This window comes from Panulirus ornatus, chromosome 12 (genome assembly GCF_036320965.1).
Source record: "Panulirus ornatus isolate Po-2019 chromosome 12, ASM3632096v1, whole genome shotgun sequence".
Taxonomy (NCBI): Eukaryota; Metazoa; Arthropoda; class Malacostraca; order Decapoda; family Palinuridae; genus Panulirus; species Panulirus ornatus.
In genome coordinates, this window is record NC_092235.1 from 64,161,121 (window position 1) to 64,182,452 (window position 21,332).

Below are 21,332 nucleotides of genomic sequence, written 5' to 3' on the forward strand. Positions count from 1 at the left end.
CCCTATTCTCATTTTCTATCTCTTGACCTATTTCTTCTCCCTTGATTCTTTCGTGCAACCCCCCCCACCCACCCACCCACCCTTTTCTCTCTCTCTCTCTCTCTCTCTCTCTCTCTCTCTCTCTCTCTCTCTCTCTCCGCTCCCACCTCTTACCTTCTCAATCCTCGTGCAGTTCACTGGAACGTCTGTACGTCGGCCAACCGCCCTGACAGAACCTGGCACGGTAGTCAACGGGGAGAGAGAGAGAGAGAGAGAGAGAGAGAGAGAGAGAGAGAGAGAGAGAGAGAGAGAGAGAGAGAGAGAGAGAGAGACTTAATAATTCTTTCCCAGTGAATTATTTTTTTTTTCTTCAACCCTGAACAGCATACTAAATCAGAGAGTGGGTTGCGTAAGGGGTTCCGTTATACACCCTATCCTTGATGCCGCTATCGAATTCTGTGTCGATTCAGCGTCGCTTTAACCCAGACTGACGAAAGCTTATGGATAAAGTCTTATGATGAAGCGTATAGAACATTATGATCACACTAACGGAGGGCAAGGAAGAGAGCTGAAACCAAAAACCTTCATTTATCATATTCAACGAGGAATATTGACAAGGACTTCTTAATTATCCATTTTCCAATCGCTATCCCATGATCATACGGGGCTGAAGTACTGGACTAAGATTATAAACGACTGGATGCCTCGCTGGCGTCAGTATTCTTCGTATATTCGACCTACGAAGCACCGCAAAGACATCAGGACTGACGAAGCTATCAAGAGTTATTGTTCTAGGTACATGGCGTTCGATCACACACACACACACACACACACACACACACACACACACACACACACACACACAGAACAATACCCTGTGGCACTACCAGTTCAAGACTGGTCCCACAGTAATGCCGTGGTAGCAACACGTTATTAGTAGAATCACTCGAGAGTTTACCAACGTGTGAGGCGACACGAACCTGTTGAATGAATCAGTAGACGTGGGGCAACTTTGTGATTATCCACTGGTGAACGATATAGGCTTATCCCTGAGTGTCAGGTGGGAGCTGAGGTCCATCCATGTTTGAGGAGCAACGGGGCGGCATTGGTTTATTGGTGGTGATGTACTTTGGATTTGTGGCTGTGGTGGCGAGTTGCCTGGCTCTGTGGTGGTGGTGGTGGTGGTAGTGGTGACCTGAGCCTGGCTCTGTGGTGGTGATGGTGGTGACCTGAGCCTGGCTCTGTGGTGGTGATGGTAGTGGTGACCTGAGCTTGGCTCTGTGGTGGTGATGGTAGTGGTGACCTGAGCCTGGCTCTGTGGTGGGTGGTGGTGGTGGTGACCTGAGCCTGGCTCTGTGGTGGGTGGTGGTGGTGGTGACCTGAGCCTGTCTCTGTGGTGGGTGGTGGTGGTGGTGACCTGAGCCTGTCTCTGTGGTGGGTGGTGGTGGTGGTGACCTGAGCCTGGCTCTGTGGTGGGTGGTGGTGGTGACCTGAGCCTGGCTCTGTGGTGGTGATGGTGGTGACCTGAGCCTGGCTCTGTGGTGGTGGTGACCTGAGCCTGGCTCTGTGGTTGTGGTGACCTGAGCCTGGCTCTGTGGTGGTAGTGGTGACCTGAGCCTGGCTCAGTGGTGGTGGTGACCTGAGCCTGGCTGTGTGGTGTTGGTGGTGGTGGTGACCTGAGCCTGGCTCTGTGTTGGTAGTGGTGACCTGAGCCTGGCTCTGTGGTAGTGGTGACCTGAGCCTGGCTCTGTGGTGGTGGTGGTGGTGGTGACCTGAGTCTATGGTTGTGATAATGACCTGCCTAGCTCCGTGGCTGGGGTGTTGACCTTCCTGGTCTCGCGAAGGCTTCATGAATATAAATGTTCCCCTTTCAATTTCCTGACATATGTCTCTCTCTCTCTCTCTCTCTCTCTCTCTCTCTCTCTCTCTCTCTCTCTCTCTCTCTCTCTCTCTCTCTCTCTCTCTCTCTCTCTCTCTCTCTCTAATCGTACAAGTAAATGTAAGCCAAATATTCTTCACTGAAGAGTCGTCTGCTTCTCGTGGACATTTTTAGATCTTTATACAACATTCCTTTGACGCAAAGGTATAGCTCATAATCTACTGATATACTCCGTTTATCAGTGTGTATATTATACTCGGTATAACGTGGTATAACGTAAGCTGTATGCACGAAGTATTTAGTTAAGTTCATCAAGGTTATGTGCTCTGTGCACACATTGTACACTCTTCATCTGCATCATATTTCAACAACACATGGCAATTTTAGTTCTTTTGTGTTGAGGCTAAACGGGCCTATATGTGTGTGTGAGTGTGTGTGTGTGTGTGTGTGTGTGTGTGTGTGTGTGTGTGTGTGTGTGTGTGTGTGTGTGTTGAATCACCTGATAGATTTTCCACCCATCGGACCTCGGTTGATTAATCCCCAGAATCCACCTTGAGAGGATTACTTGCTTGGAAACGAACGAAATCCTGGAAAGAGATTTATTTTTTTCTTCTCTCTTTCGAACGTATTGGATAAGATTCTCAGTGTTTTTATCTCTCAGATGTTGTAATTTTTTTTCTCGAGATTTATAAGAGTACACAAGATAATAAAGATACTTCTACTACTACTACTACTAATAATAATAATAACATAGTAATGGTAACAATAATAATAATGATAATGATAATAATGATAATGATAATGATGATTATTATAATGATCGCATCCACTGTCCATGACAAGCTCCTCATGTATCATAAATAGGACCACATGCTCCAGGAAAGGGAGAAAGAAAATGATAACAATCCATCATGCCTGACAGTTATGTCTACTCTGATGTCCTGTGTTGGTCATTGACGAGGATTTCCTTGATTACACTGGACATAAAACGAGCCATATGTAAGGGAAATGTCATATCTTTAGTGCCCTTTGGTAGCATTATCCTCAAGGTCCCTGTGCAATGGATTTTCGGTCCCTGTTGATTTTATGAGAAGATTCGTCTAAGTCATTACGACCCTCGTTTGTCGTAAACCTGATTTACACTGGTTCGGTTCCCCCCTCGTCTCTCTGGAAGCGCCCCAAGCAACCACTCTTTTATGATCCTCGAGATCGTACAGGCTTCTTCAAGACGTGTGCACCTAATTCTGTTTAAGACTCGGGTTGTATAGCACGGCTGGCACGGGTCTGCTGGTTCCTTAGTCTAAAAGCCAGAGAGAAGAAACTCAGCAACTACGTACAGTAACTCGCCACAGACAGTAATCTTCAGGATATTCACTTGACGTCTTTTAAAGATTTATCGTTGGGGAGCAGCGTGTAAGCACTTTCCTCCCCATCAAAGGGACCATTCAAAGTCTTTCTGAGCCACAGCGAAGGGGAAATCGTACGTGTTTCTGCTGGATTAGCGATGCCAGCATTTTTAGAAGAGAACGCTTGGTTGGATGGATATATATATATATATATATATATATATATATATATATATATATATATATATATATATATATATATATATATATATATATATTTTTTTTTTTTTTTTTTGCTTTGTCGCTGTCTCCCGCGTTTGCGAGGTTGCGCAGGGAAACAGACGAAAGAAATGGCACAACCCACCCCCATACACAATGTACACACACACACGCCCACAAACGCAAATATACATACCTCTACATCTCAATGTACACATATATATACACACACAGACACATACATATATACCCATGCACACAATTCACACTGTCTGCCCCTATTCATTCCCATCGCCACCTCGCCACACATGGAATACCATCCCCCATATATATATATATTTCTCCCATTCAAGATATTGATTGTGTCTGGTTTTTTTTAGCGATTGGTTTCTCCCTAAGTAACTAATTCCCTTTTCTATGATTCTAAATGCACACATCATCTTCAACTTATCCTGTTGCGGGAGTCATAGGATCATCTCTGACCTTACATGTAGACTTTACGCATCAGCTTTAAAGAAACTTCGAGTTTGATTTATATGCACGTGTATGTCACTTTCTGATTATGTCTTCCTCTGAGCCAAGAGACTTTAGGGCTATGAACGAGCCCCTTTCGTAGATTTTTAACCATTGAGGTCTGAAGGTTTGTTGGGATGTTGGAGAATGTAGTGGGTCAGGGAGGGAGGGAGGAGGAGAGTATGAGGTAGGAGAGGAAGGAGGTTAGTCAGGGAGAGAGGAGGTGGAGTAGTGAGGGAGAAGGTTCGTTCGGGAGGGAGTGGGTCAGGGAGGGAGGAGGTGGGTTAAGGAGGGAGGAAGTGAGTCAGGTGGGGGAGAGGTGAGCAAGGGATGGAGGAAGTGAGTCAAGGAGAAAGGGAGGGAGAAAGAGAAGTAATTCAGTGAGGGAGGAGGAGGAGGAGGAGAAGGAGGAGGGGGAGGAGGGGGAGGGGGAGGAGAAGGAGATAGGTTAAGGATTGTGGACGTGGGTAGGGAGGCAGGGCGAACTCTTCAAGTCACTCACCGTGAGTATGAGGTCTCACACCACTAACGACCCTTGACACTTTAATGACGAAAGTTCGATTGATAACCATCGTAACGGCCAGGGAAAAAACTTGATAAAAAGAATGGTTAGAAGACGAATTTTCTTCCTCCGGTTCCCAGAGGCAATTGGAATGTAAGACAGCGAGAGCAAGGCCTCATGCAACGAAGGAACACATTAAGGAGCTTGTCAGTCGAGTATGTATAAGTATATGACACCATCAAGGCGAGTGGGAAGATAGTCATAAATCCCTATTCTAAACTCCCACCCCCACATATGTCTCACTGGATCATTCGCTTAACCTCAGCCCTTCGCTCCTCGCTGAATTATGGCGAGAAATCCTCAGGGAAGCCAGGAGATGGAGTCCATTGATCACTTTAGGCCTCGGCGCGTCGACGTCATAAGGGAGAGGAACTACGAATGGTCTCTTGCTACGGTGGGCGAACGCCCTCAACCACTTGAGTCGACCTTAATCCTCTTCCCTCTGTAGGGGAAGTCTGTCTCGCGCCCGCCCGCCCGGAGAACGTCTTGAGGACTCCGAAAGGACGCCGGAGATAAGGTCATGAGAAAGACTGACGATAAGATGTAACACAGGGAACGACTGAGATGTTAGGAATAGGAGGAAACAGCGATCGAATCTGGTCCACGAAGCTCAGGACAGGTTGGAATCTTTTACACATGGCTGTGGAGGTAATTCCTGTGCAGTGTCTCGTCATAGAGAGGTTTCGGTAAGCAGACGTGACGAGGGAAGGATCCACAGAAGCCACGGGCGAGCCTGGCGGGGGTCGAGCAGCTGCAGCGGACGGGCTATTCAGCCAGTGGTGAAGAAGCTCGTCCTGCTGGGGTGAGATGTGCGCCCCGGTACCTGGCTATTGTCAAGGCTCCTCCCATTGTCAGACTCTCCTGTCATTTTCTAGACACACACACACACACACACACACACACACACACACACCAACCTAAGCAAAGTATGTGTGCGTGTGTGTGTGTGTGTGTGTGTGTGTGTAGATACGTAGGAGTTAAGACATGGTACATATATAGAAGGTTAAGATCACTTGAACTCTCTGCAGCGACGAAATACCAGTCATAAATATGGTTCATATCTGTTCCCGAAATCAGTCAAAATTTGCTACTAACAGAGTCATCGTTTCCTCTCCTCCTGTAGCAAACATCAGGTCGCCATTACTGACAAATGGAAAACCCTAATGAATATATGTACCAAGCGCACATACCCACCACGCATTACTCATGCAACAAGCATTTCTCTCTGACTTGTGCATGATAATGTTTCGTATAGCAAAAAAAAAAAAAAAAAGAAAAGTCATAAAGTCAAGGGGGGGGGATAAGCATTTGAAATTTCCCCTCTCATGCCTCGTTTTCCCGTGAGCGATGCAGGAGGCTAAAATAATATGGTAATTCAGCGGTGAAGGTCGGGTTTCCAGCACACGTGTCACCAGCCCGTTGTGCCCTGGCGTATTCTTAATCATAAACTGCGGGACTGGAGGACGGATTGGGTTCAACGAGGTTGAAATTAATCTCGAATTTCTCCTTAGCTTATGGCCGTTAAAATTTTTGGTCTAAAATAGTGTAGTTTTCAGATCCAAGACTTATTATCATTATTCTTTTGAAAGGAAGCAGCAGTTATTTCAGAGGGAATTTATCGCCTCTTTTTCCCTTTTTTCCCCCCTCCTCCCTTCCCTTTAGCTGTTAAAATCATTTCCGAAAATTGTATATTTATGAGAGTCTTGGAGGAAAGCCAGAGACGAAATGCTTCAGGATGGCTTCCAAATATCTGTGAGCCCGGAACGCAATCGTGGCTGTTCCCCAGCGTTCAAATGATTGGGTTTTCAGGTCACATGGCATATGTTGCGCAGGCTTCATGTCATCTATCTATCCAGGTTATTATTATCAGCTTCCACAAGTCTCGCCACCTCCCACCTCACATGTCACGGCCCCACCCTCGCCCCCCTTCCTCTCGCTGGAAGTGACTTTCAGATAAATCAATTCGCAGCTTCGTATCTTACCGAATTATCGGGTTCCACGCCATCAACTTTTATGTCACCTGCTTCTAGGTCAGGGATCTTTAAATTATCAATTCCTAGTTCCAGGCGTAGAGATAATCAGCTTCCAGGTCACCAGCTACGCAGTGATCGCTTTTCCAGTCAGCGGCTCCAGGACGTAATATGTGTGAGCGATCGTCATGATCGCCGGTAAGGCTCTCTAGGGAGGAGGAGGAGGAGGAGGAGGAGATGTTACAGTGGAAAGTCAAGTAGGCGAAGACGAAGCCACAGTTTCAGCGTGAGGTAATTACGTCAGGAGGAAGTGTAGGAGCTATGAAGAGCGTGATAACACATACACACACACACACACACACACACACACACACACACACACACACACACACAGTGAAGGTAGTGAACACAATATTCAACAGCAGAACAAAAAGCTTTTAGATTAGATTAGAGCGCAAAGATAACTCCTAAGAAGTAAGGTGTAAAGGCAGGGTTAACTCAGCCAAAAAAAAAAAAAGTGAGTTGTTATTTATCATTTAGTATTCCTCCCAAAATGAGGCTATGAAAAATCTAAGGTTTTGATGATATAATTCTCATAACTGCCTTCTTCCAAGTAATGGTTAATTCATGACCTCTGAGATACTATTCATTTCAAAACACATTTCCATTTGGTGATGGAATATATTGTCTGCATATCTGCGTCTCTGTCCCCCCTCCCCCACGTATTTCTGTTTATCGCTCCGTCTCTCTGTCAGCCTGTCTGTCTGCCAGTCTGTTTTTATCTGTCTGTTACAGATTCATTGAGAGAGACAGGAAACTGACGTGCTCAGGTAGCGTGTCTCACAGCCAGATTAGCATGAGGATTGCTGCACTTACTCCGCAGATCTACCTTAATGCGAGTGCTTTACAGGATTTAACATCGCGAAAAAGAGAATATATATATATATATATATATATATATATATATATATATATATATATATATATATATATATATATATATATATATATATATATATATATATAAGATTCTTACTTGATACCATTCCAAAGTCTTGTCTGTTTGTTTGTTGAAAGGACATTGAAACTGTATCGAATGTGTTCCGCTTTTACCTTGACAAACTAAAGTTAAATTTCTTATTCGTATCGCACGATTCCTTGAGCATTTCTCGTCCCACGCTAACAAGTGCGCGGAATGGAAAAGAGGAAAAAAATAACAGACGGCAACGGAAAATGCAAAAGGTATCAAAATACCAGAGCAGCTTATATGTTTCCACTTAGGTTTCAGTTGCCTTCCGAGCCGCATGGAGTCATTTCCTATTAAGATCTTATTCCGGGAGACGGCGAAGTCTTCGCGATATGCAAATTGTTTCGCATTCCCCTGGCGGAGGTCGGGTGAGGTGAAGCCAACACGAAGTTCCTGTGTTGAAGTTTGCCACCCTGCCTCACTGCTGACTACTAATACTAAACTCATGTATTTCTAAGTATAACTGGTATATATATATATATATATATATATATATATATATATATATATATATATATATATATATATATATATATACATGAATTCATGCACGTATATATGCAATTTACAGAAAATTGTTAAAAATATAAACACTTTGCCCAAAAGGTTTCGTCCTCTCATTTTCTACCTTTCTAGGGACAAAGAGGAGAGAAATGGTGTTCCCTTTCGCATCATTCAACGAGAATGGATTACTTATAATCACGGGAGGTGAGCAAGATATTGACACACGAATTCAGAGAAGAGTTCGTCCCCTTCCCACGTACCGGACCGTGGGAATGGACCCAGGTGTGTTCTGGACGGGTGGTATGGGAGCCTCCCAGGGGAAAGGGGTGTTGTCAGGTGTAGTGTTGCCTTGGGAAAACAAGTGTTAGGTGAGCTGCTCATCCTTAACATAATACCTGGTCAAGAGGGACGAGCACGAAGAGCAATTGCGTTGATATCAGTTGAGGTGTGCTCAGTGTGCGTGAAAGAGTTTCTGACGATTTTGTTTCTGGGCTGCTGTGTGGCTTCGTCTCTCTCTCTCTCTCTCTCTCTCTCTCTCTCTCTCTCTCTCTCTCTCTCTCTCTCTCTCTCTCTCTCGTGCCCAGGGCCCTGACCATTCCCCGAGGGATGCGAACCCCGCTCCCACCCCACGCACGTCATGGGTAACAAGTGTCCTTACAGCTTGAAAACTTCTTTGATTACTCTCCATTTTAATTCGCGCGTGAGCGCTGTCACCTCGCCACTTTGTACGACTGATGGTTTTGAGTCTCTGTTTTATCGCCATGACTACCATCATTACTCTCATTGGGCATGATGGAATTTATATATTTATGATTTATTTTGATATGGGGGATTAATAATAAACTTAAACCCTCACTTAAAACTCGACACTCTATGATCTATTTATGTGATACGTAGCCCTTTATGAACCCGTAAACTCGTCAGAGTAAATTAATCGGTATGTGAAGAGAGGAGGAAAATTTCGATCAACTTTCAAGTTTTCCCCTGACTTTATGCATGAGTCGTCTCCTAGGCTTTGATGAAGCTTATTTCTCATTCTTACGCACTCGTAGTTCAAGATTGACGACTCGGATATTTGCCTTTCGTTATCTAAAGGAATGAAATGAATGCCTACCTAACGCGAATACTGTCCCGAATATCCAATATGATTGTTTTTGTTCTGGCATACATAAAATGTGCTGCTCTTAGTATACAAATATTTGCATATGATATCGTGAACAAAGAAGGCAAAGGAATGGCACAATAAAACTGATATATCTGTCAACATTCGGCGTCGCCGTTGAGAAAATCTTTTCCTGCATGTGAGGAACACGGACAGTATTACTCAGAGATGTTCTGTAGGTAAGCTGCCAGCCTGGACCAGGAGAGCTGTGTGTGTGTGTGTGTGTGTGTGTGTGTGTGTGTGTGTGTGGGTGGGTGTGTGTGTGGGGCGAGGAAGCTGCTGAGTTGTGTTCGTGGTCCCAGGGTTCATCCACTGAGGTGGTGACGCACTGCGGGGAGGTTATGAGGCAGTGTAAGACAGTGATGCACTGCGGAAGGAGAGGGGGATGACAAGCACTGCAAGGGACGTTTCACTGCAGAACGTCAAACGGCGTCCAAGATTCTGACATGAAGTCGTATAAATGAAGCCCGCCACCACGTTCTAATCCTTCCTTGGTAATTATACTTACTTCAAAAGGTGGTTTGAGACTAGTAAGACTTACTGCACTTTCCCTCATCAATTTGAAATGAACGGAGCCATCACACTGGCTCAGGGTATTGGAACATTGCTGAGTGTGGCAAGCGGCCGAGCTTAGGATACAACCCTACTGAAAGCTGCCTCGTCCACTCTCGCCTTTATTACGTTACGATGATTAATCAGTTCACTCGCCAGAACACACATCCTGCAAAAGCGAGAGGCAAAGCGGATCTGGTAAATGATTTTGCAGACTGTGTATCCTTATCTTCGTTTCCCCATTATTTTTGTATGCCATAGATCCTAAAAGACAAGCGATAGAAGGACTAGTCCTTCATGAGTGTGTCTCTCTCACATTGAAGCTTAGGACTATAGATAACTTTGTCCTGGACCATCAGGTTTCCTGTTATCTGTCCTTGTCATGTATTCCCGAGACCATTGTAATGTTCAAATATTAATGAATTTTCATATACTCATTTGGTGAAAGTTCTTCCCATGTTAAACCTTCAAGAGAAACTCCAATACAGGGGAATGATCATGCGAGGCGTCATTCACTGAGTGGTTCATGATAACATCCCTGGTATTGTGACGCAGTGAAGGATTCTTTTAATTTTCTCTGGCTGGCTCCGCCTTTTCGGCCTGATGGGACGACGAGTCCCTTGGTTGAGCTCCACCTAGGGATGTGGCAGTGGGAGGGGGTGGTGTAGGGTAGGCGGCCTCTCTTCTCCCTGAAAAAGTAGTACTCGATTAAATTAGTTACCTTAGGATATCAAACACCTATTTACTACTATTGTGTCTGCTCGTAGATACACTGTCAAAGGATGACGCTGGTGAGAACCACTGTATTGTGGGCTATTGCATATATACTTTTATTTTGTAGTTTGAACTTTCCTTCGTTTCGAGACTCTGCAGATGTCTTTATACCTCTCAATGAATCAGTAGAAATAAAAGACTTGATATCTTCTCAAGAATGTACTCTCTCCGTAAGGTTATAATTTTGGATCATTCGAATTACTGCCCGAAAGACTGAATATATTCCACAAGATACATTTCCCTGTAGGTTCACTTTCCTGCCTCCTGGGGCACTTGGCGTCACTTCCTATCAAGATCTTATTTCAGGAGGAGGCGAAGTCTAGTGATATGCAAATTGTTTCACCTTCCCCCGCCCAGTGGAGGCACCAGCACCAGGCGCTGTGTTACACAGCCTAGCCTTCACATCCTCCCGGCAGGCTGCCAGCCAGCCTCTTAACGTGCGCACACTACCACTCTCTCTTGCTCAAGTTGTATGTCTTAAAGGCTAGGTAGTCACTGTGTATATGTATCTTCGCTTAGGAAGGGGGATTCTTATGTATCTGGAGATCGTTTTATTTCATGAACACGTACGTTGATCATCAGCGGTTCTATAAGTCGCAGGGATGTTCAGCTTGTCATCCAACTTATCATAATGTGGAGTACAAACCTTTGAGGTATCTATTTAACGTGAGTGTGAGATTGTAATCGTGTCATCTTAGCGAGTCATTTTGGTAACTGATCAGTGTATTAATGCATGGAAACTAGCGCTGAATATCGAGGGAGTTTGTTCAGCAATGATAATGTCATGTTTAATGAATAGAGTAAGAGTTGAGGAACGTATTTGAGGATTTTTTTTTTATCTTACGTCAATGAATGGGTGATAGAGTAAAAGTTAAGAATATCAGTGTCATTGTAAAATTAGGTTACATGATATATACCCAGCAGCCTAGATTGATCGCAGGAATATATCGCCATCATTATGGTCTACCGTCGCCGACCTGATAGAATGACTGCTTGAGGTGTAGATTGGTAGGGTCGCGGGAAACGGCGTTCGATCTATTATATGTTTTTTGAACATTCGTCGGCAGTTGACGCCAAGCTCATTAATCAGTGTCCCTGATTGTGATTTCAGGTGAAGTATTCATGGGTTTATTCTGTTCTCGAAGCACTCCGCTACCATCGCAAAACAAAGCTTACTCTTTATTGAAAACGAGTATCGTGTTACGTAGCCAAACTGGTGAATGACCTTTATTTGCTCGTAATGAGCTTACGATTCTCGGGCACTTCCATTTGCCAATCATTTTCGAGGAAGAAAATTACTGGGATTGCTGGATAGCAGAGCACACTGACGTACATTAAAGGGTAGATAACAGGCGAAGTCTCATTAACAAAGAACCATTGTTCCTCATCGTCTCGTTCTGAGGGGATGATAATACATAATCTAAAACCTGAGCGAGAAAGATGTTGAGACTGTTCGATGCGCTAAGAAACGAAACATAAATCAGCATGAAGTAAGTACGTGGAAGCATTCGAAAGATGTTGAGATAAATGATTAAAAACAGTCCCAGATGAGTCTTAAGATAAACTAATCACCTAATTTACGTAGAGGCAAAGAGAAACTGCTTTTGATAAACGGAGTTATGATGGGAGTGCTGCGTGCTATGGCCTGAACCTAATGGCAATGTCTCGTCATAAGATACACACACACTCTCTCTCTCTCTCTCTCTCTCTCTCTCTCTCTCTCTCTCTCTCTCTCTCTCTCTCTCTCTCTCTCTCTCTCTCCCTCCCTCCTCTTCCTTCTCACGGAGACTTATCCCCTGAGGGAGTGCGCCGCCCGGGGTAACATATAGACATCTTCTTGCCTGGAAACACATGGAGCCGTGTTTATTTTTCTCAGCCAACCCAGCCAGTCACACCGCCTCACGACGCTGCATTTGCTTCCTCAACATGTGCGTCCCTAAAGCTGCTGAAGATTTAGGAAAAGATTCTCAATTTATTTTTCTATTATTGGGGAGGATTGTTTTATTTTTCACCTTGATATTTTCCGAGAGTAAGTGAAGTATTTTATACGTGAGACTTACCTTCTAGCAATTGCGAAGATTTTACTGAGGAAATGTCTCTTGAGATTATCAGTTTCTCTGATTTATACTTTATTTACAGCATCGTGGAGAATATTCAGTCGCAAGGAGTGTGTTGCATTTGTTTCCTTGTGTGTGTGTGTGTGTGTGTGTGTGTGTGTGTGTGTGTGTGTGTGTGTGAGTGTGAATACTATTTGTATGTTATGGGGTTGGAATTTTACACTCGTGTTGCATAATCTCTTAACCTAGTATATGTGTACAATGCCTTTATTCTTCTGTGTACGCACACACACACACACACACACACACACACACACACACACACACACACACACACACACACACACACACACACACATACACACTCACACACACACACACACACACACACACACACACACACACACACACACACACACACACACACTCACACCAGCCTAATCCAGGAATCCATTCATCGACCATCCCTAAGGTGAGGATGAACACCTGACAAGGCTGTGGACGGAGTACCGCGACCTGGTACCCAACCCATGTGGGACCAATCCCGGATGGGACCATTGCTCTTTCATAGCGAATAGCAATGACCACCACACCACGGACGGCCCAGCTGAACACTAATCTTCGTAACCGACTAATTTTTCTTGTAGTATCTTTATATTTGCATTATTATGTCTCAAAGAAGTTCTTTCTTAATTCATCTGTAATTTCATCCCCATTACCATTCTTCCTTGTTAGCCTCACCTGTCTCATTTTGACCGGTATGTCGAGAATTCGTTGCTTGGTTATTTAGTTCTTCGTGATATAATTGGAGGATATATGTATTTTTCCACATGAAAGCTGCAATTACCTTGTGTCGGACCCCGGATAGTTCCGGTACTCCCGGTACTCGCCAATGCCCCCCGGTAATAAGCTGCGAGAAAGATATACAGTACCTGGGTTGCGACGGTTGTACTCCCAGTGCGTCACGCATTTACGACACACGTCACACGCTTGACGTGTGCCATGACGCTGTTTGTATAACTGTATGAATCCCAGGGGGATGGGAAGGGGGATTGTGGTTTTACAGAGCATTAATAGCCGCACACACACACACACACACACACACACACACACGCACACAGTCGTCATGTGAACTCGTGCAGCGTTGGCTCTAAATACCATAGACGGTGAAAGTTGTGAGCAAGTGTGTGTGTGTGTGTGTGTGTGTGTGTGTGTGTGTGTGTGTGTGTGTGTGTGTGTGTATGTGTGTGTGTGTGTGTGTGTGTGTGTGTGTGTGTATGTGTGTGTGTGTGTGTGTGTGTGTGTGTGTGTGTGTGTGTGTGTGTGTGTGTGTGTGTATTACAGAAGCAAGCATGACATGCATATATTCAGTTACTATTTGTTAACACGCTGTAGGGAAATATAAAGAAAAATGTAGAAGTGAAAAATAAATATATGTATGGGCGTTGAATATAGAAAATTTTGGATTACTGAAACTCACAAAAGATCATTTCAGTGTCGAAAACCATCGGTCAAAAGCAGTGAAGTTTTTGTTTTAATGTTACAAAACATTTAGTCCAGATATATCTTTTTGCTTCACTCGGTCTGAAACATTGAATTGCGTCAACACAATGTTGACTGTACTGACGTGAAAAACAGTTTTGTTATTCCAACTGTGGCTCCTGTATATCCTCGATGAACTCACCCTCTGTATTCTTCTACTCCTGAATGACTTGTATTTGACGCCGTCTGATGTATGGTTCTTTGCGTAAGCGTACGTACTGCTGATAATGAGACGTTCGAAGCGTAAGGAGGAGAAGTGTGGGTGGTATGTAGTTCCTTGTCTCCCTAATTCTTTCGTGTTTATGTCTGACGTCATGAGTATCGCGATGTGTCAAAAGCTTCATTTTCTTTAGCACAAGACCAAGGAGGATGGCTAGTAAGCTATCGTGTGAATATTTAATGAAAATGTGAAAATGTTGTGCACTCTTATGCATCACGTGTTATTTACAGTACACCCTCATTTACAAAGCCTGTAAATAAGGATAGAGAGGATAAAAGTTTTCGAAGAGAAATTATGCTTATCCGCGCGCGTGAAGATATTCACTCGGTCACATCTTAGAAAATCTTTTCATGCCATCCACTTTGCATATGCATATGAGCGACGCGGGCGGTGGTATCCAACGATATTATGTGGATCGGTTGCAGGGTTGACCTAGAAGAGCTGCTGTGTGGGTGATTACGGTTTGTGATGATGAATTTTATGTTACAGAGAGAGAGAGTTTTACACCCGTGTTACCCCATTTCTTAACCTTGTATGTATATGCATATGTAACGTGTCTTTAATCCTATGTTTTGTATGCACACGCGAACACACCCCAGTCTGAGCCAGGTGTGTGTGTGTGTGTGTGTGTGTGTGTGTGTGTGTGTGTGTGTGTGTGTGTGTGTCCCCAGCTTCATCCATCGAAGTGGAGATAATCTGTAGATGGGTACGCCCTGCAGGTGGCGTCACACTGCGTGAGGGAGATGCAGTGTAGGTGGAGCCAGAATGACTTAACCAGCTGGCTGGGGAAACAAAGGATTCAAGGCTAACTCCCAGAACATTATATGTCTCAAACTTAAGAGTCGGTGAAACTTTAATAAGAGTCGGTGAAACTTTAAATTCTGATGAAAATGTAAAAGCTGTGGCCTGTGCGAAGGATCAGAGATCTATGTTCTATCTCTGTCTTATGACGATGTCTTACTGTAGTTACTTGCAGGTAGGTAGGTAGGTAGGTCGGCCAGTAGGTATGTAGGCAGACAGGTAGGTAAGTAGATAATTTCGCTCCTCTCTCTCTCTCTCTCTCTCTCTCTCTCTCTCTCTCTCTCTCTCTCTCTCTCTCTCTCTCTCTCTCTCTCTCTCTCGTTTGATATGAAACCCGAGACAACATCTCCTTTATGTGCGTACCACCCAACGACACATTCTGATGGTTGGTTATCTGTCTTTTTCCTTACTGGACCAAACTCGTTACATTTGGTTTGAGAAGTCAAGGACATAGTCATTATTTGAATCAAATATTTCCTGAAACGTTTTTCCCTCAGCGGCCATGGTGTACAGTAAACTGAAGCCCTCAATGTATTTACAGTAGACCATCTGAACGAACACATATTCGAGTAGAATCGAAGCAGAGATCAAGACACCATTTCGGTGATTCGAAGATAATGGATTCGTATATTCAGCCTGAGGTATGAAAATCATTCTAATTCGCTATATGTGAATGATAATAGAAAAAGGAAATCCAAAAGAAAATACGGTTTCTGTAAGATGATCAATAAGTTGTTTATCAGGGCGAAATTTTCAAGGCTTGAGTGAAATAATTACATTAGTTAGAAGAAATAGAGAAATATATAATACCATCATTCTTGCTTCAAATCAAACCTTCATTTCATTCTTCTACGGATGACTTCAACTCTAAGCCTGCATATCTTTAAAGAATATTTTGAAATAATCTTCATAATATGTGATGATGTTTATATTCATCTGCTTTGATCTATATTCCCCGTTCAGGAATGGTATTTAGTTAGATGGTACCAAGAAAATAGTTCAACACATTGCTTTTTTTTTTCCCTCCTCAAGTTCACGAGATGGTTTCGAACCAAGGTAACCTTGGAATCATAGAACCCAGCAGAAGAGTTGAACCAAATTACATTTCCCTTCAGGCTGGAACACTGGCCCTTCTGGAACACTTGGCGTCAGTCCCTATCAAGATCGTATTCCGGGAAGAGACGAAGTCTTGTGATATGCAAATTGTTTTCACTTCCCACCGGAGACTGTTCGACAGTATTACACCCAGGGCGGCTGGCCTGGTCTCTCCTGCAGCCCTTAACAGGCACACTGAAGCTCTCTTGCTGAAGTTAGACGTTTCACAGTTTTTTCTTCTTCATGTACAAGTGTGTGTGTGTGTGTGTGTGTGTGTGTGTGTGTGTGTGTAGGCGGCCGCACCGCTGTGTGTATTTTTAATCTTGTTCGTCTTTCAAACCTTTTGGTTATAAGTGGTCCACTCAATTGTTGTCGGGTACTTGATGTCTTATTTCTAGGCTAAGACAGAATTATCTGTGTCTAATAATCTCATTAGTGAATAATTCATCAAATATGTATATATATATATATATATATATATATATATATATATATATATATATATATATATATATATATATATATATATATATATATTCGAATCGTTGCAGAGAAAGGGTAACGACAGAAATGGAATAGTAAATACAGTGACGCTACGTTGCCACTTCTCTCCACTTCACGAAACAAACCTAACCAGGGAAAAATGCCTCTCTGACCAAAAATGTTATGCTAATATGCTAAGGTGATGCATCGAACTAATTAATCTTCAAAAGAATGTTTCAAAAGAAGTTTCCCCTATATTTGAATCTCCATAGAAAGGGAATACAAAATCATTTCATACTCAAGGAGTGAAATAATGCGTTGTATATTCGAGATACATCTTTTATGTTTACTCCACGTCGAAGACTGAAGCCTTCGACAAAAGTCAGCATCGAGGCCAGGCCCTGAATGCAACTCACTCCCTTTCCAAAAGGGGTGAGGTCATAACTCGAGGAAAGACATGAAAAGGTTTGGAATCCCAAAGCTTAGCGATATGTTTGAAGAAACAGACGTCGCAACGGAACTATCCTTGACTTAACAACAAACACATAGTAAACGCAGTTATCACGAGATCTCGGTTCCTTTTGGACTCCTCGGGAGGCCCTCGGATATAGTGAGGTGTGTGTGTGTGCGCGCTCTCTCGTCCTGAACAATGCGTCACAGGGAAGGGAGATGAGACACACATCATCGACAATAGCAGGAGGGGAAGTCTGGCACTCCTCAGAGTGGAGGCTCGAAGTGAAAGTTTAGGGACTTGGGACACTCGGCCCTCTGATGGCTGAAGTGCTGCTATCTGTTGCTGATCGTGGTAGTTGCATGGAGAATAGTTCAGGAGGGATTCAGGAGATTCCCCCATCCCTCTATGTCTCTGTCTCTGTCTCTCTAATTCCTCTCTCATAATCACTTGTCTTTCTCTACCTTTATTCGTCTGTCTGTCTCTCTGTCTCTCATCCTTGCCTCTTCTTCCTTCTCTTCGAGACTCACCCCTCCCTGAGGGGATGCGCCGCCCAGGGTAACGTACAGACATCTTCTTGCTGGGAAACACATGGAGCGGAGTCTATTTTTCTCAGCCAACCCAGCCAGTCATACCGCCTCACGACGCCGCATTTCCTTCATATATATATATATATATATATATATATATATATATATATATATATATATATATATATATATATATATATATATATTGAAACTGGTAATGTAATATTTGTTTAGATGAAAATTGATATTAAGTTTCATGTTCAGTCTGTCAGGAGAAGGTGTGCGATCAAATCAAAACACAAAGAGCGATACAATGAATGGAAAGCATTTCAGTGGGATTAGAAATACCATACCGGGTACGAACGGCCCTTCCATCAGCACTCTAGGACGCTTCGTCTACCAACACTTAAATAAAGACTTGAGCCACAAATGTGTTGACTCGGTCATCAGGAATTCATGACAGTGTGTCGAGCGGCTCCCGGCCCTGGCTGTCTGTCATGCGTCATACGAGTGGTGTCATGTGATCGCTTGGTCGTCAGGATGGTTTGTGGGTGTGTCGGTGTGTGTGTGTGTGTGTGGGTGAGTGTGTGTGTATGTTTGGCCAGTGTGATGGCGGATGGATCGGACACACAAACGTTAACATAAACGCAAGATGTGGGGGGAGAGAGCCATCATTATTAGTCATCCGGCAACAGCTGTGACAGGAATGATTTCGAGACGTGACCGGATAAAACTCCTGTACCAGATGTGACGAGTGATTTAAAGAAGCGGACGGAGAACGAATATCATGAAAATCGGATTTCATGTGAAACAAAAAAAAGAATGTAGACTAAGTCCAACGCAGGGTATATATTAGCTCAAAAGTTTTTTTACTTCAAAGTTGAAACATAACATATTGAAGCACTTATATACTTGAAATAATCATGGAAAATATAGCATAATGATTTCAGTTACCAATAGATACCCAGTAAATACGATGGAAATGATGAAATAATACTTTAAAATTATCTTCATTTAACAGGTTAATTAAAGGTCATAGTGGCGATCAAACGATATTTCAACACTAGATTAGTGTTAAGTATGAAAAATAGACCTTATAATGAGATTTTGAAGGAAATTTATTTTTCCGAGAAAAATGCCAAAAATAGGTCAGGGTATATTTTTGCTCAAATAACTTTTTACCTCAAAATTGAAACATAACATATTCAGACGCTTATATACTTGAAATAATTATGGAAAATATAGGATAATGTTTTCAGTCACCGATAGATACCCAGTAAATACGATGGAAATGATGCAATAATACTTTAAGATCATCTTCATTTAACACCTTAAATACAGTTCATAAAGACGATCGAACGATATTTCAATACTAGATTTGTGTTAAGTATGAAAAATAGACCTTATAATGAGGTTTTGAAGGAAATTTATTTTTCCGAGAAAAATGCCAAAAATTGCAGGTAATAGGTCAGGGTATATTTTTGCTCAAAAAACTTTTTACCTCAAAATTGAAACATAACATATTCAGACGCTTCTATACTTGAAATAATCATAGAAAATATAAGATAATGTTCTGAGTTACCGATAGATTCCCAGTAAATGCGATGGAAATGAGCAGATAATACTTTGAAATCATCTTCATTTAAAAGCTAAATCAAAGGTCATAATGACGATCAAACGATATTTCAATACTAGATTTGTGATAAGTATGAAAAATAGACCTTATAATGAGGTTTTGAAGGAAATTTATTTTTCCGAGAAAAATGCCAAAAATTGCAGGTAATAGGTCAGGGTATATTTTTGCTCAAAAAACTTTTTACTTCAAAATTGAAACATAACATATTGAAGCACTTATATACTTGAAATAATCATGGAAAATATAGGATAATGTTCTCAGTCACCGATAGATACCCAGTAAATACGATGGAAATGATCACATAATACTTTAAGATTATCTTCATTCAAGAGCTAAATTAAAGGTCATAGTGGCGATCAAACGATATTTCAACACTAGATTTGTGTTAAGTATGAAAAATAGACCTTATAATGAGATTTTGAAGGAAATTTATTTTTCCAAGAAAAATGCCAAAAATTGCAGGTAATATAGGTCAGGGTATATTTTTGCTCAAAAAACTTTTTCCTTCAAAATTGAAACATAACATATTCAGACGCTTATATACTTGAAATAATTATGGAAAATATAGGATAATGTTTTCAGTCACCGATAGATACCCAGTAAATACGATGGAAATGATGCAATAATACTTTAAGATCATCTTCATTTAACACCTTAAATACAGTTCATAAAGACGATCGAACGATATTTCAATACTAGATTTGTGTTAAGTATGAAAAATAGACCTTATAATGAGGTTTTGAAGGAAATTTATTTTTCCGAGAAAAATGCCAAAAATTGCAGGTAATAGGTCAGGGTATATTTTTGCTCAAAAAACTTTTTACCTCAAAATTGAAACATAACATATTCAAACAATTATATATTTGAAATAATCATAGAAAATATAAGATAATGTTCTGAGTTACCGATAGATTCCCAGTAAATGCGATGGAAATGATCACATAATACTTTAAAATTATCTTCATTCAAGAGCTAAATTAAAGGTCATAGTGGCGATCAAACGATATTTCAACACTAGATTTGTATTAAGGATGAAAAATAGACCTTATAATGAGGCTTTGAAGGAAATTTATTTTTCCAAGAAAAATGCCAAAAATTGCAGGTAATAGGTCAGGGTATATTTTTGCTCAAAAATATTTTTACTTCGAAAATGAAACATAACATATTCAGACACTTATATACTTGAAATAATCATGGAAAATATAGCATAATGATTTCAGTTACCAATAGATACCCAGTAAATACGATGGAAATGATGAAATAATACTTTAAAATTATCTTCATTTAACAGGTTAATTAAAGGTCATAATGACGATCAAACGATATTTCAATACTAGATTTGTGTTAAGTATGAAAAATAGACCTTATAATGAGGTTTTGAAGGAAATTTATTTTTCCGAGAAAAATGCCAAAAATTGCAGGTAATAGGTCAGGGTATATTTTTGCTCAAAAAACTTTTTACCTCAAAATTGAAACATAACATATTCAGACGCTTCTATACTTGAAATAATCATAGAAAATATAAGATAATGTTCTGAGTTACCGATAGATTCCCAGTAAATGCGATGGAAATGAGCAGATAATACTTTGAAATTATCTTCATTTAAAAGCTAAATCAAAGGTCATAATGACGATCAAACGATATTTCAATACTAGATTTGTGTTAAGTATGAAAAATAGACCTTATAATGAGGTTTTGAAGGAAATTTATTTTTCCGAGAAAAATGCCAAAAATTGCAGGTAACAGGTCAGGGTATATTTTTGCTCAAAAAACTTTTTACTTCAAAATTGAAACATAACATATTGAAGCACTTATATACTTGAAATAATCATGGAAAATATAGGATAATGTTCTCAGTCACCGATAGATACCTAGTAAATACAATGGAAATGATCACATGATACTTTAAAATTATCTTCATTCAAGAGCTAAATTAAAGGTCATAGTGGCGATCAAACGATATTTCAACACTAGATTTGTGTTAAGTATGAAAAATAGACCTTATAATGAGATTTTGAAGGAAATTTAT